We start from the raw sequence: 9,995 nt of genomic DNA, 5'->3' as shown, positions 1-9,995 counted from the left end.
TTAGGTCGTCAGGAGTGAAGTTTACAACGGTCGTCGCTATCTAAAGTCGTCTCATAACACCATATAACTTTATCCAAGAATTCCTATTCAAATGGTAGATACTGAAGTGCGAAAGCTTCTTGTTGCTTTTGGTAATTTTGAGACAGGGAGGGTTTGATAACCGGACTTCAGTGATTAATTCCTTGGTTGTGCAGTCTCCTCTCTGCCCCAACATTAGAGATTTGAAGACCTAGGTCTTTTTTCACTTTCACAGTAGTTCTTATAGGCTGTGAGGTGACTTTAGCAATGGTCTAGTCATCCTGCTCCCTAGTAGTGCATCAGGGTTGGCCTTTTCTAGGCTGATACTTGAGGTTCTCTTCTTTGTTAAAACATTTGATCCAACTGAATACTGTTGTCCGTCTTACATTTAATTTACGGCTAATTTCTCTGGGGAGAATATTATTTCTATGCATTTCTATTATGACTGCTTAGCTAATGAGGTTTCCTGTCTTTCAGCTCCAAAATTTATTTAATGTTGCCCAAGACACACCATCATCCCAATGTCGGGGTCAGCGAGAAGTAGGCTAAATACTGAGTGCGACTGTATGTTGCATGACAAGTTGCAGCCATAGAGGGTATATACCTGGAGTTGCGATTTCTATACCAGTACTATGCAGTTCGGTGGTCTTCCACCAGGGCGGCGTTGCAAAGCCTTGCGGCCATCTTTAAAGGTCTGGTACCCACAAATTGAACAGTGGGTTAGTTCGATTGTGAATTTTTTAATCGTTAGTATTTAATGCGTACTTGATTAGCGAATGTTTAGGGTTTAGTGTTTAAGTGATTAGTGAATGTTTATGAGTAAGTATTTAGTGAATGTTTAGTTCAGGGTTTAGTGAATCACAGTGAATGTTTACTGAATGATTATGGTTTAGTGAATGTTTTGTGAATGTTAGTAATGTTTATTGTGTAAATATTCAGTAAATGTTTAGTGAGGTTTTAGGGTTTTAGTAAACTTTTTGTGAATGCTAGTGAATGTGTAGTAGCGAGTGTTCAGTGAATGTTACTGTTTAGTGAATGTTTAGTGTGTAAGTATTCAGTGAATGTTTAATGAGTGTTTAGGGTTTAGTGATTGTTTAATGTGTAAGTGTTTAGTGAAGGATTAGTACAAGTTAGTGCTTAGTGAATGTTTAGTGTGTAACCTAAGTGTTCAGTGAATGTTTAGGGTTTAGTGAATGTTTTGTGAATGTTAGTGTTTCGTGAATGTTTAGTGTGTAAGCATTCAGTGAATGTTTAGTGAGTGTTAAGGGTTTAGGGAATATTTAGTGTGTAAGTGTTTAGTGAATGTTTTGTGAATGTGTTAAGTAAATGTTCAGTAAGTATTCAGTGAATGCTTAGTGAGTTATTGAATGTCTTGTGAATGATAGTATTTGGTGAATGTCTTGTGAATGATAGCGTTTTAGTGAATGTTTATGTGTGTGGTAATGAGTCATGAGTGGATGTTCATTCATTGTTTAGTATTTAATGAGTGTTCAGTGTTATTAAAGTTGAGCGTATGATAATGTGAGTGTTTAGAGAGTGTGAGTGTATATTAAGTTAGTGTTTAGTGAGTGTGAGTGTTAGTAAGTGTGAGCATTTAATGAGTGTAAGTGTATTGTGAATGTTAGGTTTAGTGACTGTACAATACTGTTTTGTTTGTGTTTGGTGAGTGTATTCAAAGAAAGTCCTGTAATTTACAGGAACCATTTATGCAAGACACTGCTTATATCCAAGAGCAGTGGTTGGAGTGCCTAGGCCAACCTGTTTTTGTTAGGTAATTTTTCTCTGTGAAATTGGGTCCAGTAATATAATAATAATAATAGTAATATTAGCAACAACAATAATAACAGTAAAAATAATACTAGAAAAAATAACAAGAGTTACAAAGTATACCATGAACTGGACCGAGACCTATCAATATAGCCGGCTGAGGTCACACGCGCCAGGGTGATAGCCACTCCAGTGATGGACGCTCCATGGTTGCAGCACTGTTTTCGCTGCTTTTCAGGCACGCCAACCTTTCGGAGTCTGGGATGCGAATTTTCTTGTATTGTTATTGTTTCAGGAGATAGCGTGTGGTTGCCAGCTCTGATTTTATCATTCACATTTCAGAATGTTTCATTTTATTTCATGGTAAAATATCCAAAATGGTGAAGATTTTAGCAATATTATCGATATATGCTCTGTTTTGCCTTATAGTTCATTTCACTTGGGAACCATATAATAAAAATAGACAGTACTGTCGATTTTGAATGGGAGGTGAATGCACGGCACTGATCCTCTACTGGGACCTTTATGAGTTATGGTAATAATCTTACTGGACTTACTGTGCAGATTTGAAAAGCAGTTAAATTTACAAAAACAGAGTTAAAAATGAATATCCTAATTACCATCCGGATTCATCTCTGTACCTAATCAGATCTTCCTTAAAAAAAAATCTAAATCCGATAATACCTTTTTGAGATATTTTGAGATCGTCATCATCCTCTTAGTGAATTGAAAATAATTAACTTTACCTCTGAATTATTCATCTAATCCGTATTTTCTGTGTTACGGTGCCATGAAATAGGGTTAATTTGGTTGTGTTCTGGGTATTACTTCCACATCAGAAATTTCTCAGAATCGCTAATGTTTGAAACAGATTATTTCAATAAAACTAAATATATTTGTAAATAATTCAAAGAAAAATCCTATGATTAACATGAGTATGCCACAGGAATGTTTTCATCACGAACTAAGACCCTTTAATTTATTATCGCATTATCTGTTGCAGCCATAAGCATGTGAGTGAGAAAAGATTTGAGAGAGAAATGCAAGAAAAGTAAAAATGGAATTTGGAAAAAAGACGTTTTTCCACCATTTATCCAGTCTCTAAACCACGTTAATGCTTCAAAAGCTGGAAAAATTCATAGGAATAGTGCGGATATAACAGCGTCGTTGTGGGGGGCCTGTGTTGAATATTCAGTATATCCTCATTGTCTTTTTATGTTTTAGGGACTCGAGTAAATTCTGTCCTCTATGTATTGTTGTGGCCATTTTCCTTCTTATTTATTGTACGACATATATATTTAATGTATTTTAATTGATATATAAGGTTGCTTATCGTCAAGAGTTTGGTATAAATCATTCAAATAGGCCTAATAAGCTTTCCCTTTGTGAGAGAAGAAAATAGTCCTCTGACTAGATTCCTTGGAAATGTTTTTGTTTTCTAGTCAAGTGGCGTTGTGAAGTTTGCTGAAGAAAGCATTTTTCTCCCGGTAGGTGGGAGTATTTAGAGACATGGACGGTTTGTACACATAAGTAAATTATATTTGCAATGTAAACATAAGTGAAATATATTTGCAAATGATGTATTTCTTTGGCAGATTACTCCAGATGGAGGAATACTATGTTACAGAATTTAATCAGTCATTTAACCAATCACCTGAAAAGTCCGCAAATGGAATATTATTTTCACTTAAATTTCCATTCATTCTTCTGACACCTGCCAGAGCGCCTTCCCCCACTTCCCCCGTTATCCATGGGTAATCTTTAATCTGTGTGACTGCAGCGATTGTGTAATTGCTATTTCTTACCATCGAGTACCAAGCTTCGAAACTCTACTTGCTCTTCCCTATTATTAAAGTAGGAAGTCTATTGCGGAGGTGGTGCGATTGCCCACCCAAAATTCCTTTCCCTCCCGTCCCCAATGTCAAAAGTTTCCATGCTCCTATTGTGGATGTTGCGGGTTTCCTTATCCCCAAGCCACTTGGAGGAATCAGTACCCCAATGGGGATATCCTACTCGAAGGCCCTAGTTTTACCACTGAAATAAGAGGAAGTAGGAAGGGATTTAGTTCTTGATTCAGTGGAAGCGCAATTATCACCTCATAGGGGATCAAGTGGTAGGCATTAAGAGTGTAAGGCTAGGCTCACACTTACCACATGTTTGCTACTACTTTGCAGTCACTGGGTGGTGTTGCTGTCGCTTGAAAGGAACCACCGTAGCTAAAGTGGTCAATTGAAATCTGTTATAACACAGACGGACGCAGACATTTAAGCTAGTATCAACACGGATTTTGAAGAAGCTCTGCTATGGATGTTAATACGTCGAAGCATGAAACGGCAGTATTCACTGTCGGCAGGGACTGGTTCTTACTAAGGACTGTGTGAGTTATGCTCAACCACACACGACGACAGTTTCGTGGGTGATACCAGTACCATCCACGGATTGCAACAGCAGTCGAAAGTTCAGTAATTGACTCGTGTGAGTATTAACAAGCGTTAACTATATGAATAACCAACTGCCCACACTATAACCACAGGTTTGAGGTGTGGTGTGGTTTTCTTGTGGTACGTAGACAGAAATGCTATGCAGAGTATTATTGTAAGTTGGTCGGGCCTGCTCCTCTTGCCTTCTTCGTGAGAACAAAATATCATCTATTGAATGGATGAGAACCTAACAAAATATGTCTGCTGAATGAGTCAGAGGCTTTAAATATTCTGGGTGTAACTTTTGCCTCGCATCATACTTTCGAGTAGCATTTAATGAAAGTGTCAGCAAATACCACGTGGAAGTTAGGAATTGTATGTAAGGCCTCATATATTTATAACATTGATAAAATCAGTGCAACTTGTTTAAAATAATTAGTCCTTCCTTTACAAGAATGTTGTTCTCTGGTGTGGATGTCTGCTTCTGCCTGAGATTTATCTTTTTTAGGTAATGTAGATTGTGGTGTTAGTTTCCTGTTTCCTAACATTAGCAGTTATGACTTGGACCATCGCCGGATGGTCTCTTGTTTGTCAATTTTTCGTAAGTTGTATTTTAACAGATATCTCACTTTGGCCGTTGATCCCAAACCTTTTTTCTGCCGAGCGCTACCAGATTCGCAGAGCAGTAGTAACAATATGAAGTAAATGTGCCTCGCATTCGAAGTTCTCAGAGGTCTTTTTTTTTTTTTTTTCTTTTTTCCTCACACCGTTCCCTGAGGATGTTGAGCAGTTGGAACTTTTAAAAGTTCAAGCGAAGATGCAGCACATTGCCACCCGAAAACAATTCTCCTCATAATTAAATATACATACAGTTTTACCAATTAATTTATTAATTCATTTTTTCTTTTATAATAACAGATCTCTTCTTTCGGTATTTCCTAGTACCTTCCATGACTTCTTTCAGATGAGCACCATATTCGTTGGAAGCTTGAATTTCAAGTCAGTGGCCCCTGAGGGATTGCTTCATATGAATAGTGTACATGTTCTTAATAATGTGTAAATAAATGCATATATAAATGGATATATATACACATGTATATATGTACAAATTATATGTACACATGTATATTTATGTACAAATTATATGTAAACACATATATATATATATATATATATATATATATAGATATATATATATATATATATATATATCTATATATATATATCTCATATACAGTATATAGGTGTATATATAGGTATATATATAATTTATGCATAAGTACATACATAATATATAATTATTATTGATATTATATATATATATATATATATATATATATATATATATAATATATATATATATATATATATATGCATAATATTAAAATATAGTTTTTTAAATTATGCATTATGAAACGGTGGTGTAAAATCATTCTAGTAGATAAAGTTACCTTTCAGTTGTTTAAAAGTATACGTATTGTGTATTTTACCGTGCAATGTCTTTTTGTGGACGTCATTTTACCTCGCATTGAACGCTTCAGAATACGTTCTGCCCCTAAGTGTCCATATTCTTAAAGCTTTCCAGTGTTTTAAATGGAAGTCAGTCTCCTCCTTGAAAGTCAAACTGGTTTGTTTACCCCTACCCATTCTTTTTCTTGTATCCTTCAACCGGGGTTGGAGATTTTAACAAGTTACTTAAATATTGAGAAAAGTCAAATTTCTTTTTCCTTTTTCGGTTTAAAGTTTGTTTCCTACTAAATCCAGGCGTCGAGGCAGTGATTCGTTCCTCCTCGCCCTCTCTTCCTCCCTCTCTCCTTCGTGAATTTCAGATGAGCCGCAAAAAGCAGACTTCGACCCATTGAAATTCAAACTGTTGCTTCTCAAACCTCTGAAGTTCGGCCTGCAGTGGGTTTATTTCATCTTCAAGTGCGAAAAAGAGAGATAGATTGATACAGCTCACTCACTCTGGTGGCTTCTCTATCATCCTTGTGATCCAGTGGCGGTCACAAGTCTCTTAATTTATGTTACTTATTTCTAAGAAATGAGTTTCGGGATGTGGTTGCTGACCCGAGGCATTTGGATTTTAATGTCTGACCCAATTCCATTGACTAACCAATCACAGCGCTATTTAAAGTTGCTGATGCGAACCGTCCTGCATTTCTAAGCATAACAACGCATCCTGTCGTAAAAATATTTTGTGGCACTGTTGTTCAATACTATATGGGTATTTGGAAGACTGAACTGTTCACAGACGTGATAAACAACATTTGTGTGCTGGTTTGACACATTACTGTTGAATCTTTAGTGCGGCTGTGTTAAACGGAGGATGTTTTAAGATTGATTGATTGATTGATTAATTGGTTCTTGCTGGCGTCGCAACGACGAGGTTATTGACACCGGGATGTTGTAAGATTTCTACAATTAAAATATTAATGTAGAAGTCACTTATTGTTATTTGCGTGTGGTTGAGTGAACTCAGTTTTCATTTTATTCATGAACAGTATGAAAGTACAGCTGTATCTGATTATGTTCATTATACTTTTTATTTTATTTATGAACAATATCGAAGTACAGCTGTATTTGATTATGTTCATTATAATTTTTCTCCCCGTACAGGGCTAATGCCGTCAGTGCACCTCATGCGGTGCACTGTAGGCATTATTTAAGGTTCTTTACAGCGTGCTTTCGGCCTCTAGCTGCAACACCTTTCGTTCCTCTTACTGTAACTCCTTTTATATTCTCTCTTACATCTTACCTTCCACCCTCTTTTAACAATTGATTCATAGCTGAACGACCTCATAGGTCACAGTGTTTGGCCTTTGGCCTAAGTTCTGTATTAAATTCAATTCAATTATAATTTTTATGTTAGGTGAATTGTGTTAGCCTTAATGTGAAATAAAAATATGAATTTACTCTTTCAGTAAATCAGGTATGTTATGATTTTCGTGTTTATGGATTATCCTTGTAGCCTTCACATAAAATAAAAAGGGAGAGTTGAAATTCCAACCAATCATAATGAATTTGGTTAGATTTTTTCTTGATGGAATCGAAGTTAAATGTTAACTGATTTCATATTTAGTACCCTTGGTACTTGACAGACTGTAAAACCATCAACAGACTGACAGGAAATATGTAATTGATTTTATCATAGCCACGGGTGGGGAGAATATGCTTATTTATTATTACGTACTTGACTTATTTGTTTAGCTCAATATCAATAATGACAAAACCAAAATGTTGACAGTGTTTCCTGGACAATGCAGCTCATTATGTCACTGAACTATGAACCGTTTTATAAGTTTTATTCACGCATGAGGGACTTCATTTAATTGGCATTAAATTCTCGCTCAGCGTGGCAAGCATCTCTTATCTGGATACGCATTCACCAGTGCCAAACCTCTGCACCCACCAACACATACAAATACACACGCTAGCATTATATGTATATGTATATATATATATATATATATATATATATATGTATATGTATATATATATATATATATATATATATATATATATATATATATATATATATATATATATATATATGCACGCTTGCGTATATGTATGTTTGTGGGTGTGTGTGTGTATCTATATATATATATAATATATATATATATATATTAATATATATAATTATATATAATTTTATATATATATAATATTAAGTTATATATAATGTTTTATATACATAATTGTGTGTATATGTGTATATATCTATATATATATTATATATGTATATATATATCTATCTATATATATATATATACTATATATATATGCGTGTTCAGCATTAAACCGTTTCCCTTTGAAGGGGAATGGTTCTGGAATAAATGCCGCGTCGTAGATGACCCTCTGTGCAGATATCTTCCACAACATTAGGGACTTCAAACGCCTACACCGTAGTGTCACCTGCGGTGTCAGACCCCTTGCACGAGATGTGTCTTTCTAATTTAGCTATAACCAAGTTTTGCAGAAATAATTTCCTCATAAAAACCCTGGTACTTTCAGTTAATTGCCTTTACACCATACATTCTCATGGTTTCAATTCTATCATATGTTTCTTCTACATCCACATACATTTGTTTAAATTGTTAAAAATTTGAACAAATCGAATTTTAAAAAGTTGTTACAATTGGCAGTGCCGGACACTGCCTTTGTTTTTTAATTGCAAGTCTTATCAACAAATTGATTGTATGGCAAGGCGATCGCGGTCCCGCCTTTGCTAATATCTTCATGATAATAACTGTTCGTTGGTGTACCACCCTTTGTGTTACCGAAGGTATGTTGGTGATAACTTTTTGCTTTTCGGAACCCGAGGCGATGCAGATAGCTATTTAGAATATGAAAGTAATACGCTATCCCTTTTAAACGTGTTAGTTTTTATGAATAACGATCATTTTAATACTATGACTTTTAGCAAAAAAAAAAAAAAAATAATAAAAAAACTTTTACGGAGCTGGGATCTAACTTTTACTCCCATTGCTTTCATAATTTTAAGTTAGATTTATTATCGACCCTATTACAAAGGGCTTTTAGTTTGACTTCTAACTGGCACTTCCCGTGATGAAGTAAAGTAGCTTCAGAAGTATTTCGTTGACAACTGCTTTCAATCCAAGCTGTTTTTTAGGAACGTTAAAAAAAATTAAGTCCAAAACTCCTTTTATCTACTGTTCCAAAACTGTCCTTTTTTGCCAGTCTTCCAGTAATACATAAAAAGTCCTTTTATGAAGAATTATATAAAATCATCAATCGCCATAATCCGGCTATTAATTTAAAACACATACCATGAAACAGCGCCTCAGTGGCGTGGTTGGTTTGGTGTTTGCTTCTCACCTCGGTGGTGGCGGGTTCGATTCTCGGCCATTCCATTGAGGAGTGAGAGATGTGTGGTGATAGAAGTTCACTCTGGACGTGGTTCGGAAGTCACGTAAAGCCGTTGGTCCCGTTGCTGAATAACCACTGGTTCCATGCAACGTAAAAACACCCTACAAACAAACAAACATACCATGAAACCCTTTAACGATTGGCTCTCTATTCAAGTACAAAGAAAACCTAAGCCCACTAATGACCTCCAGTGTAATATACAGTTACAGGGCAGGGGCTAAGTTGTCGAACCCTGAATATCTAATACGTGAACATATGCTTAAATGTCAACATAAAATAAAATATGATGATTTTGATATATTGCGTAGAGCCTCGAATGACCAACTTCTAACGGTTCTGGAAACATTATTTTTTTAACAGATCGTTCCACAGTTAAACTCCCAGCCCTCTGGCTCGCTCTATACCTATCGTGAATGTTCCTGGAACCCCAAGGTGCCCTTTGTTGTCATTCGACTGTCTATTCTGTTTTTCAATTTTATTTATCAACTTTAATAATTTTATGAGCTATTTTAATGCCTATAAATTTGCTTGTCTTTTTAGCCTTGAAAATGGGACTTGTAGTCCAGAAACGTCGGCAATCAGAATGATATAAAGCCATCTGATTTCGACATGCCTGTCCTTCTCAGACTTCAAATGTTTGATGAGGTGCTTGAGAATCCACCTAAGAAGGTGATTGAAAACCGGGAAATGTAGAATAAACTACAAAAGTACTTGTTCGGAGTCCCGGTTTTCACTCTCCTTCTTACGTCGGTTTTGTGATATATATATATATATATATATATATATATATATATATATATATATATATATATATATATATATATATATATATATATATATATATATATATATATTGTATAATATATATATATATATATATATATATATATATATATATAT

The sequence above is a fragment of the Macrobrachium nipponense genome, chromosome 8 (genome assembly GCF_015104395.2).
Source record: "Macrobrachium nipponense isolate FS-2020 chromosome 8, ASM1510439v2, whole genome shotgun sequence".
Taxonomy (NCBI): Eukaryota; Metazoa; Arthropoda; class Malacostraca; order Decapoda; family Palaemonidae; genus Macrobrachium; species Macrobrachium nipponense.
The sequence above is the reverse complement of the archived record's forward strand: the minus strand, read 5'-3'. Positions refer to the sequence as shown.